We start from the raw sequence: 13,407 nt of genomic DNA, 5'->3' as shown, positions 1-13,407 counted from the left end.
AGAGCTCCTTGCAGGAATAGTGAACGCCCCCAAGGATGAGGGTATGCTGCAGGCAGGGCTGTGGGCACACTGATCCCCAGGTGAGGCACTGGGGGCTACCTGTAGTCTCCTGAGGACTCCCGGACCCACTAGAAGAGCTGAGATTGGGTGGGTATCCTGCCTCTCTGCCTGCTTCACAGAGGGAAGCTCCCTTTGGGCACTATCTCCCCTTCCCAATGTGCTCCCATTGGGGGGTAGGAGATGCTGTGGGTCCACAGGGCCACACCCTGTGCTGGCCACTTTCCACTGACCCTCCAGGCTCCCTTTCTGCCCTGCTCTCTGCCCTAGAGGCTGAGCCCCATGGACCCCGTTCCTGGGCTCCATGCCTTCTGGCTTCCTGCGGGGCGGGGCCATGGCGAGCCCTGGCTACAGGTAAGAGGGGAGGAGAAGTCACAATATGCACAGCACAGCAGCTCCCCTGTGGGGTCACCTGGGCAGGCTGTGTCCCTGGATGAAAGGGCGCACCTTCCCTCTAAGCAGCCCTCTGTCAGAGTAGCTCCTTCCAGGTCCCGGCAATGTGCCTCCCCATCCCTTCAGCCTCAGTAAGGGTGGCCGCGGCCCAGAGTGCAGTGCAGCGCCCACCCTCGTGCTCCCCATCCTCTACAGTTTTCCCAACTTGAGCCATCTCGTTCCTAGTGGAACCCTGACTGACACATAGGCCTGTCCCCTGGCAGCACAGAGAGGCCTCCGGCCACGCTGCTGCTCCCGCAGCTGGCGTACATGGCTACACCCGGGGCACCGCCCTGGACCACCAAGCTGCTCTCCCAGAAAGGTGGGTGAAAGCCAGAGAGGCCTCATTCAGAGCAGGGCCCCCAGGTCCATGAGTGAGAGGCAGAGTCGAAAGGCCAGCCTGGGACAGCATAGCAACCACTTGGGACAATGACATCTGTGGCTTTGGAGTCACAGAGCTTTGGGTTCAAGTTCTGCCTCTTCCCGCTACTCACTGTGTAACCTTGGGGAGCACCGCTTCCTCTCTCTGACCCTCAGGTCCAGCCTGAGCTCCATGACGGGGTCACCAGGAGACAGTATGCAGAGCCCAGCACCGACCCAGCTCCCAGTGGCCACAGCAGGGCCCATGAGGAGGCCTGTCCCCAGCTTCCCCGGCCTGCTCCTGGGTGAATCGCTGCTGAGTCACGGTTAGTAGGTTCCCAAAGTAGAAACTCTGTCAGGTCTCAGAGAATGTCAGCCCCAGTGACTCACGTGTGTTTCTCTCCAAAACAGGATCGCAGGCCTTTGGGACCAGCTCAGCCAACTCGGAGAGGCATTGCAGAGCTGTGAGTGGAACGCTGGGTTCCGGCCACAGAAGAGCTGCCAGGAGAGGAGTTCCCACTAGGAAAATCTGATTCAGCCAGCGTCTCCTTCTCCGTTAGGTTCCCAGTTCCTTGGCTGTGTCTGCAGCTAAGAGCTAGGGCTCCATGCTGGGTTGCCAGGAAGCTGGTGGCAGCGATGGTTTTGTTGTTATGGTGATGGTGTTGTTTTTAATGATGGTGGTGATGGATGGAATGGTGGTGGTGGAGTGGATAATGGTGATGGTGGTTATTGGAGGGTTGTTGGTAATGGTGATGGTGACGCTGTTGGTGGTGATGGTGGGTTGTTGTTGATGGTGGTGGTGGTGATGGTGGTGGTGAGGTGGTGGTTGTGGAGATGATGGTGATGTTGGTGGTGGTGAGGTGGTGGTTGTGAAGATGGTGGTGATGTTGGTGGTGGTTAGGTGGTGGTTGTGGAGATGATGGTGATGTTGGTGGTGGTGATGGTGGTGGTGGTGCTGGTGCTGGTGGTGATGGGATGTTGATGTTGAAGGGGGTGGTGATGAAGATGGCATGGATGCCTCACAGCCTGAGCCCAGGAGCCGAGCAGTAAGTACAAGAAGCATTGACTGCTCGCCCCAGTTCTGCTACTTACAACCCGGTGAGCTAGAGAAGCAGATCCAGCCCCTCAGAACCTCGGCTTCCTCATCAGTGAGGGGGGGACGATATGTCTCCCTTTCCAGGCTGCTTGGGCATCAGCGCGGCCAGCCTGTGAATGCCCGGCCTGTGAATGCGCGTGACGATGTGGAGTCTTAGAAGCTGTGAAGCGCTGAGCAGGGCCGGCTGCGCAGACACGTACAGGCACAGAATGCAGCTGCCGTGGACGTGGCTCCCGATGGGTTTCTGTGGGGCAGGCTCCCTTCCTTTTTAAGGCAGCAACATGCCCTTTCTTTTGGAGAATTTTGAACACTTTCTCTCCCTCTTAATGTGACTTGGAGGGGCTGGCGGTCCTGGACCCATGTCCCCTGATTGCAGGGAGGGTGAGTGGCTCAGGCTGGAGCTCGTCTAGCAGGAGGCGGTATCATTTGGCTCAAGACTTGCAAAGCTGCCTGGGGTCGCCTGTCGCCATTTTTCATACCCCATGAAGGGTACCTGTCTGCAAAACCTAAGGATAATGAGCGGAGAAAGGCAGAGAAATACCTGAAAGAGGAAGACAGGGAGAAGGGAAGAGGTAGAAAGTGCTGGTGGCCAAGAGAAGCCGGGACTTTGTTTAAGCACCTGGATCCAGCCGTGCCTGACGATAGCTGGTCCGCCCCTGAGCCTCCAGCTTACACAGGCCACAGAACAGCTCAGCCTAAGTTCAGATGTCCCACATGTCCGATAGTTTTCAGTCGCCGAGTCAGAGAAAATCAATACTTTAAAGACAGGTGTGTTCTGCTCAAGCGATCCCTGTGGATAGAGGGTCCACGTGAAGGAAGGCACCCAGCTCCCCCTGGATGGCCAGGCTGGGTTTGTTCAGCCCCAAAGCAGCCGCGTCTGCGGTGGGAGGGAGGGTCGGTGAGCAGGCCCGCTTTCGGGAGCTGTGGTTCCTTGGTGCTTACAGGCTACTCGCCTCTTTGGGAAGGACCGGTGGCCGGAGGGGGACGGGCAGTGGCAACACGGTGGTGTCTCTGCTAGACTTTCCTGGTTGGCTTTATCCCCACCCCTGGGAAGCCTCATCCACTGGACAGACTGGGATGGTGGGTCACCTCCTTCTATCCTCTGGGACTGGTTTCCGGGCCCAGCCACACCCCTGGGACACTGTGTGCCTGTCTGTGGGACAGCAGGTCCCGCTGGTGCCTCCAGTGGCTTCTTGGAAAGCGTGTGCTGAGAAGTGGCCAGGCCGAGTGCCCAGGCAGGATTGGCTCCCGGCTACCAGCGGCTGGCAGCACGGGCTGCCCCAGGTCCTCTGAATCCAGGAACCCAGGCTTTGGAAGGTGTAAGCTCTGTGCGAGAGTCTGGTGTGTGTGTGTGTGTGTGTGTGTGTGTGTTGACTGGGAGATGTGCTAGCACTTTTGCATCCCCTTTCCATACGCGACAGGACATCCCCACGGAACCTGCAGAGAGGGCCTGGGCTCCTTCCCAGCACCACTGGGCGTGGCCACTTGCTTACTGGGGCCTATGGAACGCGAGAGGATACCCTTCTGAGCAGAAACATCAAGTGCCATTGAGCGTTGCCACGAGGCTCGGCTCGCGCGCCCTCACCAGCTCTGTGCCTTCAGCTTGGACGCCGGCGTGTGGAGAACGGGACTGTGGCTACCGTAAAGCGCGAGACACAAACCTTCCCTGCTGAAGGCGTCTGAGATGTAGCTGTTCCCCGGCCCAGCTGCCAGGGAGCCACGTGGCTTTCACGGCCGCGGTGCCGTCGGCCGGAGGCTCACCCCTTCCACCAGTGCCCAGGAACCTCGCCCTGGCCAAGCCCGTAGACAGCATGTTTGCATTTGGGCATGAAACGTCACCAAATACCCACACGATCTACAGTGGGGCCGCCAGGGAAGACCTCGGGCCTGGAAACAGCCGGTTTGTGGGGGTGTAACGTACATACGACAGAACCCACCGGTTTAAGTGTGCAAGTGAATGAGGTGAAAGATGTGCACAGTGGGGCAACCCCCGCATTGACCCGGATACACACTCCTCTGGGAAGTGTCCTCGTGCCGCTGTGCAATCCAGCACCCCCCCACCCCCCTCCTGCCCCACCTGCAGGTTACTGCCCACCCGCTTCCTGCTGCTGCCGCTCAGATCTGCCTGCTGTGGAGCCGCACACGATGGAGCCGCGCAGCCACGTGCTCCCCGGGTGTGCTCCCTGCTCAGCGGGACGGCAGCGGGCGCGTCTGTGCCTTGTTGACTGTGTATCCCTTCCCGCGGTGTGAAGTGGGGTCTCGCTGCGGTTTTAATGAGCTTCCCCGTGGTTACGGGCGATAACGAGCGGCGTCTCAGGTGCTGCTCGGCCAGTAGAGAGCCCCCTCTGTGGAGTGGGGCGCATACCCGTTGCCCCATTTTCAGTGGGGTGTGTGCCTTACGCCTGAGCTGTGAGAGTCCCTGGTATATGCTGATTCCAAGCCCTGGCAGCGCTGGGCGTGGCGAGCATTCCCTCGCAGGCTGTGATTTTCCCTTTGGGTGTTTTGGGGTGTTTTTTTTAAGGTGGATTTTGGAGTGCAGCATATTTGAATGTTGGTGAAGTCCATTGATCCCATGTTTTATTTCTGTGGTGCCTGCCTTTGGGGTCCTTGTGATGGCTTCGTTGGCCCCTGCGTCATCATGCAGTTGGTTTTTCTCGATTGCTTCCTTCTTTACTCTGGGCCCCCTTTTTCTGCCCCCGCTCCCCCACAGTGACTAGTTTTTTTATTGCACACGTACCTTCCCAGGAGCTTTGTGGGACGCGCGGTCTCCCCTCGTGCGGGGAGGGTTGGGTTTTGCTCCAATGGGCAGCTCTATTGCTCTCTGCCCTGAACTGGTATGTACTTGCCCTCATCCTTTGTTGGTGGGTTTGGGGAGCCCTAGATGGTCCCAAGTCCCCGACATGGGGAGATCCGCCTCCCACACTGTCCCCAGAGACCCTATCTGGGATTGTGTTGGATTCGTTAGGAGGAGTCTAACGTTCGTACAGGCCAGGATGGCGCCTTGTCCGAGGCACACCTTCTCGGTCGGCAGTGGCAGGTCCCGGGGTGAGCGAGGCTCTGCCCCCTGCCTGGACCCTGCCCCTTAGCCTCCTTATTTTGAAACCCTGCCAGGATGTAGTGTGTATCAGCAATTCACTCCCTTTTGTTGCTGGGTAGTATGTCGCTGCATGGAGGTACCCCACTTGGTTGTTTTGTTTACTCATTCTCCCAGAGAATACGCATTTGGGGTGTTTCCAGTTTGAGGCTATTGCAAATAAAGCCACTACGAACATTCCTGTACACATCTCTGAGTGAATTTCTCTAGGGCAAACATCCAGGAGTGAATAATGGGGCCGAATTTTTTAAGGAGCTGCCAACTTTTCCCCGGAGTGGTTATATGGACATACACGAAAGGCGGGTTGCTTCCCATGCCTGCCTCCAGGGGCATGAACAGTCTTTCATTTTAGTGCGGTGGCATCTCGCCGGGGTCTTACTCCGCACTCCTGTAGTGGCTAACGATGCTGACGGTTCTAGCTGTGGCCATCTGTACATCGGCTTTAATGAAATATTGTTTCCAATCTTGGGCCCACTTTTATTGGCCTGTCTTCTTAGGGTTCTTAGAAACATTGACATATTCCGGGTGTGAATCCTGTCTGGGATATATGTTATAGACACCGTCTCCTACTCTATCACTTGCCTTTTCGTTTTTTTACTGGTGTCTTCCAAAGACCAAAAGCTCTAAGTTTCTCTGAAGACCAATTTATCCATTTTTCCCCTTTTGGTTTGTGCTTTTTGTATTCTACCTAAGAAATCCTGCCCTACCCCACAGTCTCAAAGATTTTCTCCTCTGTTTTCACATAGAAAAGTCTTACGGTTTTAAGTAAGGGTTGATGTTCATTCTTTTTCTACTTGGAAATCCATTTTATCCAAATTATTCTTTGAAAAAATTTGTGTGAGATTTTTTTCTCAGCTCAATTGCCATGGCACCTTTTAAAAACATCAACCAGCTGTATATTGGTGGTCTCTATTCTGTTCCATTGATCTATGTGATTGTCCTTACAGCAATAGCTAAATGTATTCAATTAATGTGACTTTTCAAAGTATATGTCTTGAGATCAGAAAAGACCTTCAACTTTATTATTCTTTATAAAAGTTTTTTATCATTCTAAGTCTTTGTATTTCTATATAAATTTTAGATTAGCTCACCAATTTTTATCAGGATTGTGTTGAATATATAGATAAATTTGAGAATAATTTCTAGCTTAATGTTGGGTCTTCCAGCCTATGAACATGCTATACTCCTCATTTATTCAGGTTTTCTTAAATTTCTCTCAACCATATTTTATAATTTTCAGTCTGGTTGCCCTTTGTTAGATTATTCTTAAGAAATTTTTTGGGGTGCTATTCTAAATGAAATTAGTTTTTGTTTGCTTGTTTCCCAGCTGTTTGCATAAGAATATGATCAATTTTGATAAATTAACCTTGCATCCTGTGACCTTACTACATTCACTTACTAGTTCTCGTGGTTGCTTGTAAGTTCCCAGGATTTTCTATGTAAATAGTCATCCCAGCTGCAAATAGTAAACTTTGTTTCTTCAATTCCAATTTTCAGTCCCTATTTTATAGCTTTTTTTTTTTTTTTTTGTCTTATTGCAATGGCTAGGATTGCCACAACAATGTTGAGTAATCATGGTGAAAGCAGTCTCCTTGACCTTAAGGAAGAGAAATTTCAGGCTCACCATTAATTATAATATTGATTACAGATTTTTTTTTTTTTTTGTAGATGCCCTTCATCAGTTAATTACCAGGTTTCTCTTTTATTAGATAGGATTACAGATTTTTTTTTTTTTTGTAGATGCTCTTTATCAGTTTGAGGATGTTCCCTACTATCCTTAGTTTGCAAAAACTGCCTTATCATGAATGGGTATAAAATTTGACCAAATGCTTTTCCTATATCTGTTTTAAAACTCATGAAATTTCTTCCTGTTATTTGGTTAATATTATGATGTACATTGATCAGCCTTCAAATGTTTAGCCAACTTTAAATTCCTGGCTTAGCCCTGCTTAGTCCTGATGTATTATTGTTTTATTTCTACATATATTTATATGTTATTTACATATATTGTGAGATTTGACTTGCTAATATTTTAAGAGAATTTTTGTGGCTACATTCATGAGGAATGTTGTTCTACACTTTAAAAAAAAATGTCTTTGTGAGGTTTTATATTAGGGTTGTGCTGGCCTTAAAGTGAGTTGGCAATGTTTCTTTCTCCTTTGTTTTCTGAAAAAATAAAAAATAAAATGAAATGAAAAATCTGTGTAAGATTAGTTTAGTTTTTCCTCAAATGTTTGATAAAACTGACCAGTGAAGCCATCTAGCTCCAGAATTTCCTTTCTGAAGGCTTATTTTTTAATATAATGAATTAAATTTTGGTAACAGATGTAGGGCTATTCAGATTTTCTGTTTCTTTTGTTAAGTTTGATTTTCCCACAAATTTGTCCATTTAAGATGTGGAACTTGTTGGAATGGCAATGTTTGTGACTCCCTCTCACAGACTGTGGGGTCTGTGATAATCTGTGCCTTCAACTTTTGGTAGTAGTCGTTCGTGTTCCCTCTCTGTTTACGACTTCACCAGTTTGTCGATTTTGTTGGTCTTCTCAGAGAATCAGCTTTTGGCCTTGCTTCTTCCTCTTCAGTCTGTTTCTCATTTCCTTGGTTCCTGCTCTTTTTGTTATTGTGCCCTTCTTTCTCTTCCCTCGGTTTTACCTTGCTCTTCTCTCGCTCGCTCCCCCAGGGCTGCTCCTCGGGGAACTGGCTGCAGGATGCTCCTGGTTCCTGATGCAACTCCGTACAGTTCTAAGCTGTCCTCCTAGCCCTGCTTGGTGGCATCCCACCGGTTTCCACGTGACACGTTTCCATGACCATTCGATCCAAGTTATTTTCTAATTTCTCTTGTGATTGCATCTTTAATTCATGAGTCATTTGTAGATTCATGAATCATTTATAGGTATTTGGGGTTTTCCTAGATGTCTGGTTGTTCATTCCTAATTAGATTCAGTTGTTGTCAGAGAACACACGTGATTTCTGTCCTTTAAGATGCAGTGAGCTTGTTTGATGGCCCGGCATATGGTCTACGTTGGCGACTGAAAGGCATGTGCACTCTGCAGGGCGTAGTGTTCTATAAATAGCAACTAGATCCAAGAATCCCAGAGACTAATCGTGCTGTTTGTACCTTTCAAGTCTTTTTTTAAAAAGTTATTTATTGTTGACAGTATTACAGATGTCCCTCATCCCCCCCTTCGTTCCCCTCCACCCAGCCTCTGCCCCCACTCCAGGCCTTCCTCACACTATTGCCTGTGTCCGTGGGTTGTGCACACATGCATATATGTTCTTTGGTTAATTTCTTCCTGTCCCCCTACCCCTCCACCCTGAGGCCTGTCATTCTGTTCCATGCAGCCATACCTATTTTGGACCAGTTTTGTTGGTCAGTTTATTTTGTTCATTAGATTCCACATATGAGATCATGTGATACTTGTCTTTCTCTGGCTGGTTTATTTCGCTTCGCACAATACTGTCCAGGTCCCTCCATACTGTCACAAAGGGTGAGATTTCCCTCTTTTTTCCAGCCTCATAATATTCCACTGTGTAAATGTACCACAGCTTTTTTATCCACTCATCTACTGATGGGCACTTGGGCAAGTTTTTACTAAATTTTGTATATTTTTCTATTGATTACTGAAGGGGGAGATGTTCAAATCTCCCTTTACGATGGTGAAAATGTCAAATTGTTCCTTTTATCCTGTCCATTTTGCTTCATGTGTTTTAAGGCTCTAGTCTTTAGGCACATAGAAATGTATAATTATTGTATTTTCCTAATTAATCATCCCTTCTATTCAACAAAACCTCTCTCTTTTTAAAAATAAATATATTTTTATTGACTCCAGAGAGAGGATTATCTCTGATAATCCTCCTTGTCTTGAGGTCTACCACTAATATAAATCTTAATTAATAATTAACACTATAATGTGTTAGATCTTATGATATTCCCCACAGATTCCTGATGACCTGCTCATTTTCTTTCTCAATCCTTTTTCTCTGTGTTCTTCAGGTTGGGTATTTTTTTATTGGTCTACAAATTCACTAAGTTTTGCCTTTGTCATCTCCATTCTGCTATTGGGTCCATTTCATGATGTTTTAAATTTTTCGATATTTTATTTGATATTTCTAACATTTGAATATCCTCTTTTAATACTTTTTTTCTGCCAAGATTTTTTTAAAAATATATGTTATTGATTTTTTACAGAGAGGAAGGGAGAGAGACAGAGAGTTAGAAACATCAATGAGAGAGAAACATCGATCAGCTGCCTCCTGCACACCCCCCACTGGGGATGTGCCCGCAACCCAGGTACATGCCCTTGACCGGAATCGACCCTGGGACCCTCCAGTCTGCAGGCCGACACTCTACCCACTGAGCCAAACTGTCAGGGCTGCCAAGATTTCGTATCTTCTTATTCACATCAGATGCTGTAGAAGCTGCTTTAAACCCTTTGATAATTCAATGTTCTAGTCAGCTCAGTGTTTGCTTCTGTCGATTGTTTCATCCCTTGAGAAGGCACTGAAATGTCCCATTTCTTTGTATGTCAAATAATTTTGGATTATATGGGCAACGTGAATGCTGTATTGTATAGACTCTGAGTTCTGTCAGCATCCTCTGAGAAATGTTTATTGATTTTTTGATTTAGCAGGCAATGAACCCAGTGGAGTTCAGACTGTAAGATCCATCTCCTCTTCAGTTGCGGGGTGGGGGGAGAGAAAGCTCACATCTTAGTTCAGCACTCAGTTCAATACTTGGCTCAGTGGCTTTGGGTCTGTCCTGCACACGTGAGGCTCAGGCTGAGGCTTGTGTGGGCTCCCGCACACAGTTGGGTGAGCCCCCAGGGTGCCTCCCTCACGCTCCCGCCAGCTGGGCTCCTTTCCTCCAACAAGACAGCATGGTTTCCATCCCAGCTTCAGCTGCACACAGAGCGCTGATTTGGGACTGAGGTCCACCAATGGGACCAAGTTATGAGACAAAATAAAGGGAGAAAAACATTCCCGAAGCAGGCCTCTGCTCTGAGTACGACCAGCTTCACAATTTGCATTTCTTCAGAGTACATAGTGTAATGAGCGTGTGTGTGTGTGTGTGTGCGTGTGTGTGTGTGTGTGTGTGTGGTGGGGGGGTGAATTATAGAGGGCTTGCACCACCCTGGTGGACCAGGCTCCTTAATGGGTTGTTAGTATGCGTGCATCCTTGTAACCACCACCCAATGAATATACCGGGCCTCCCTAGTCCCTCAAAGTCTCACTCTGCAGCAGGACCTGCTCCCCCACGGTAACTGTTGTCCGTCTTATTTAACTGGCTGGTTCGGCCTGGTCTTGATGTCACATAAACAGAACTTTCCAATGCCTGGCTCCTTGTTTCCCAGAGTGAGAGGTGCCTCTGCTGCTCCACACGGAGGCAGGCTGTAATGCTCACGCTGAATGACAGCACACTCTGCGGTATGAACACCCCCAGCTGGTTTGTCTGCTCCACGGTGAATGGGCATCTGGGGGTTTTCAGTTGAGGGCATCAGGCTGGGCATTTTAGAAGGCAGCACAGGGCAGAGTGGCTACAAGCATGACTTCTGGAGTCACACAAGCCCGGCTCTACCACCAAACAGCTGTGTGACCTTGGGCAGGTCACTTGCCCTCTCGGAGTCACAGCTGCCTCATCTGTGAAGGGAGGACCATATTTGTATTATTTACAGGGTTGTCATGACAATCAAGTAAGACGAGGTACGTAAATCACGTCACCTGCCGCCTGCCAGAGCAGGTGATCAATAAGTGGCAGCTGTTAAATTATCACCGGTCGGGGGAGGGAGCAATTACGAATGTCGGCGCCGGTATCTGATCTGGGTTCCAATTCCAGGTTAAATGAAGCAATTGTTACTAAACACTCCGCGGAGGCTACGCAAGTAGTAAGTTCACAGCTTATTATCCTTATTGCTACCTGATCCTTTAAACGCTAGTGGCCTTCGTAACATGCCCCGCAGTCCATGTGCCATTCCCCGGAGAAGGGACTTTCTCAGACATGTGAGGGGAGTGCAAGTCACAGATCAGGAGGCGGTGCAGCTGGGACTTGGGCCCAGCCTTGCCCATTCCAAATTGCCTTCCAGATGTGGGGGCCCGGCTCCCCCAGGTCCAGGCGCTGCCCCGCCCACCCCTGCAGCCCCACCTTGAGTGTCAGAGAAGGGTGGTGAGTAAGAAGACCCAGACAGCAGAACTTCTCTCGGGGTCCGGTATGCAAGCTGCAGCCCTCACAGGGTGCCCGGCCCACCAGCCCAGGTCCTTTCGAGCGGCCTGTGGCGGTGTGGGTCGAGCAGGCATAGGTCCAGGGCACCATTCTCATTGCAGGCGGGAGCCCCACTGCCCCGGATGGATGGACGGACAGACGGAGCTCCTTGGGTCCTGCTCTGTGCTCAGTCCTACAGGCTGCCCTGCCATCTCCCCAGCACAGGCTGGTGATGGGGTGCAGGGCCTGAGGGCAGTGCAGGTGCCCGCGCTGGCGGGGCTCCTCGGCCCTCTGCTTCCCCAGCATCCAGGCTGTTTGGGGCGGGGCCATCAGCTGGTCTGCAGATGCCAGAACCTCATGAGGGGTGCAGCCCAGCTGAGGGGCCCTGAGGAGGAAGGGGAGCAGGCCCCGGGAGGTGCTCTGGGTGGCGAAGGCCAGCCTGGGCCCGTGAGTGACGGCAGGTTCTGGCTCTGGGCCTGGTTTGAATCCTCCCACACGGCACCTGCAGGAGATTGCTGCCCATCTCTGTGCCTCGGTTCCCTCACCTGTGGTGGGGGTGGGGGTTGGGGCAGTAAGTGAGTCCCCGCCTCACAGGGACCTTGTGGGGATCCAGGCACATGACCCAGGTGAGGCGCTGCTTGGTCAGCACTGGCTGTGCTGACGCCCGAGGCAGCCAGGTCAGGGCAGTGCCACCAAAGGTGTCCAGCGGCCACGCAGGCGTTTGAGAGGTGCCGAAGGCCTTGGGTCCACATACCAATTGCCACCCACACAGACTGACGTCCCTTCGAATGTCGCAGTGGGGCTAAGGTCACTTGGAATCCCAGAGGGGGCGGGTGAGCTGAGGGTGGGGGCAGGACAGAGTCCTGGGCGGGGAGCGCTCAGTCACTCCCCTCAGAGGGGACCCCAGGCCACTGCAGGCCAGTTCCAGGCTCTGTCCCGGGTGTGGGAGAGAGGTGAGGGCTCCCCAACCACCCACCAAATAACTGGGGCCACAGGGTGGAGACTTGGGGCTGAGAGGGGAGGCAGGTTCTGGGGGGCAGACCTGCACATCCCCAGGACAGGCTCAGAGGGCTTAGGTGTGACTTGTGGGGTGGGGTGGCGGGTGGGGTACCTGGGGATCTGATCCCCCTTCCTGTCCTCTCCCCGGCCCTTTCCCGGCCTAACGAGAAGGGCTGGTGTTCAGCGAGCACCCCTGTGTACCAGGTAATAACCACGGAGCCCCCTGCCAAGTGGCTGTCGTCCCCACACCCCCGTGTTACCGATGAGCGAAGACAGGCTTGGGGCTGCCCAGGGTCGTGGCCAGGGCCACCTGGCCAGCAAATGGTGGAGCCAGACCAAACCAGGCTGGTCTGACCTCCTCTCCCGCCACTGCCTTCCAGTCTTGGTGCAAAACTAAAGCCCACTGGTTAATCCCAGCGACTCCACTCCTAGGCGTCCGCCCAGGAGAAATGAAGACAACGTCCACACAGAAACTTGTGTGTAAGCGGTCACAGCGGCATGATGCATGGAAGCCAAAATGTAGAAACAGCCTAACTGCCCACCGACCCATCAATACACAAATCAAACGTGGTCCATTCATACCAGGGAATATTAGTCAGCCCTGAAAAGGGGACGAAGTGCTGACACCGGCTACCACACGAATAAAATTAAAGGGGTGATGCTGAGTGAAGACGCCAGACCCAGCAGGACAAATACCATAGATTCTTCGTGGGGAAGGTCCAGGACAGGCAAATCCCTAGAGATAGACGTGGACTAGCGCTGCCCGGGCTGGGGTTTGGGGGTAGCGGCCGAGGGGGTGGGATTTTCAGGGAGCAGGGTTTTGGGGGAGTAATGGACATGTCCTAACATGGGCTGCGCAGCTCTGGACATACTAAACACCACTGAACTGCGCACTTCGGAAGGGTACATTGCAAAGCACGTGAACGTCAGCTCAGTGAAGTTGTTAAAGATACGGGATCTGAGACCTGTGGGTGGTGCCGACCCCTCGTGGGTCAATAAGGAAACGAATGGGTCAAAGGTAATAAATAATCATAATACACGAACCACGATCTCACAGAGAAATGCCCGCCCGACACGCTGCCCCTTCGTCCTGCAATCAATGTCGGTCTCTTTGCTCATTCGGTTCCTCCCAAAGTGCCTCTCCGAGCCAGGCCCTGGGGCTCTCGGGCTGTG

General features: G+C 51.3%; 1 long non-coding RNA gene across 1 annotated transcript in view; it reads right to left on the bottom strand.

Annotated features, from left to right (window-relative positions):
* LOC107184341 overlaps positions 1–1,157 on the bottom strand; it is a 4,409-nt gene extending 3,252 nt beyond the window's left edge. Inside the window, exon 1 of the long non-coding RNA XR_001515148.1 lies at positions 984–1,157. This is a non-coding gene — a long non-coding RNA (uncharacterized LOC107184341). The remainder of the gene's footprint in view (positions 1–983) is intronic.
* Positions 1,158–13,407: the final 12,250 nt, after the last annotated feature.

This window comes from Myotis davidii, unplaced genomic scaffold (assembly GCF_000327345.1).
Source record: "Myotis davidii unplaced genomic scaffold, ASM32734v1 scaffold425, whole genome shotgun sequence".
Lineage (NCBI taxonomy): Eukaryota > Metazoa > Chordata > Mammalia > Chiroptera > Vespertilionidae > Myotis > Myotis davidii.
The sequence above is the reverse complement of the archived record's forward strand: the minus strand, read 5'-3'. Positions and strand labels throughout refer to the sequence as shown.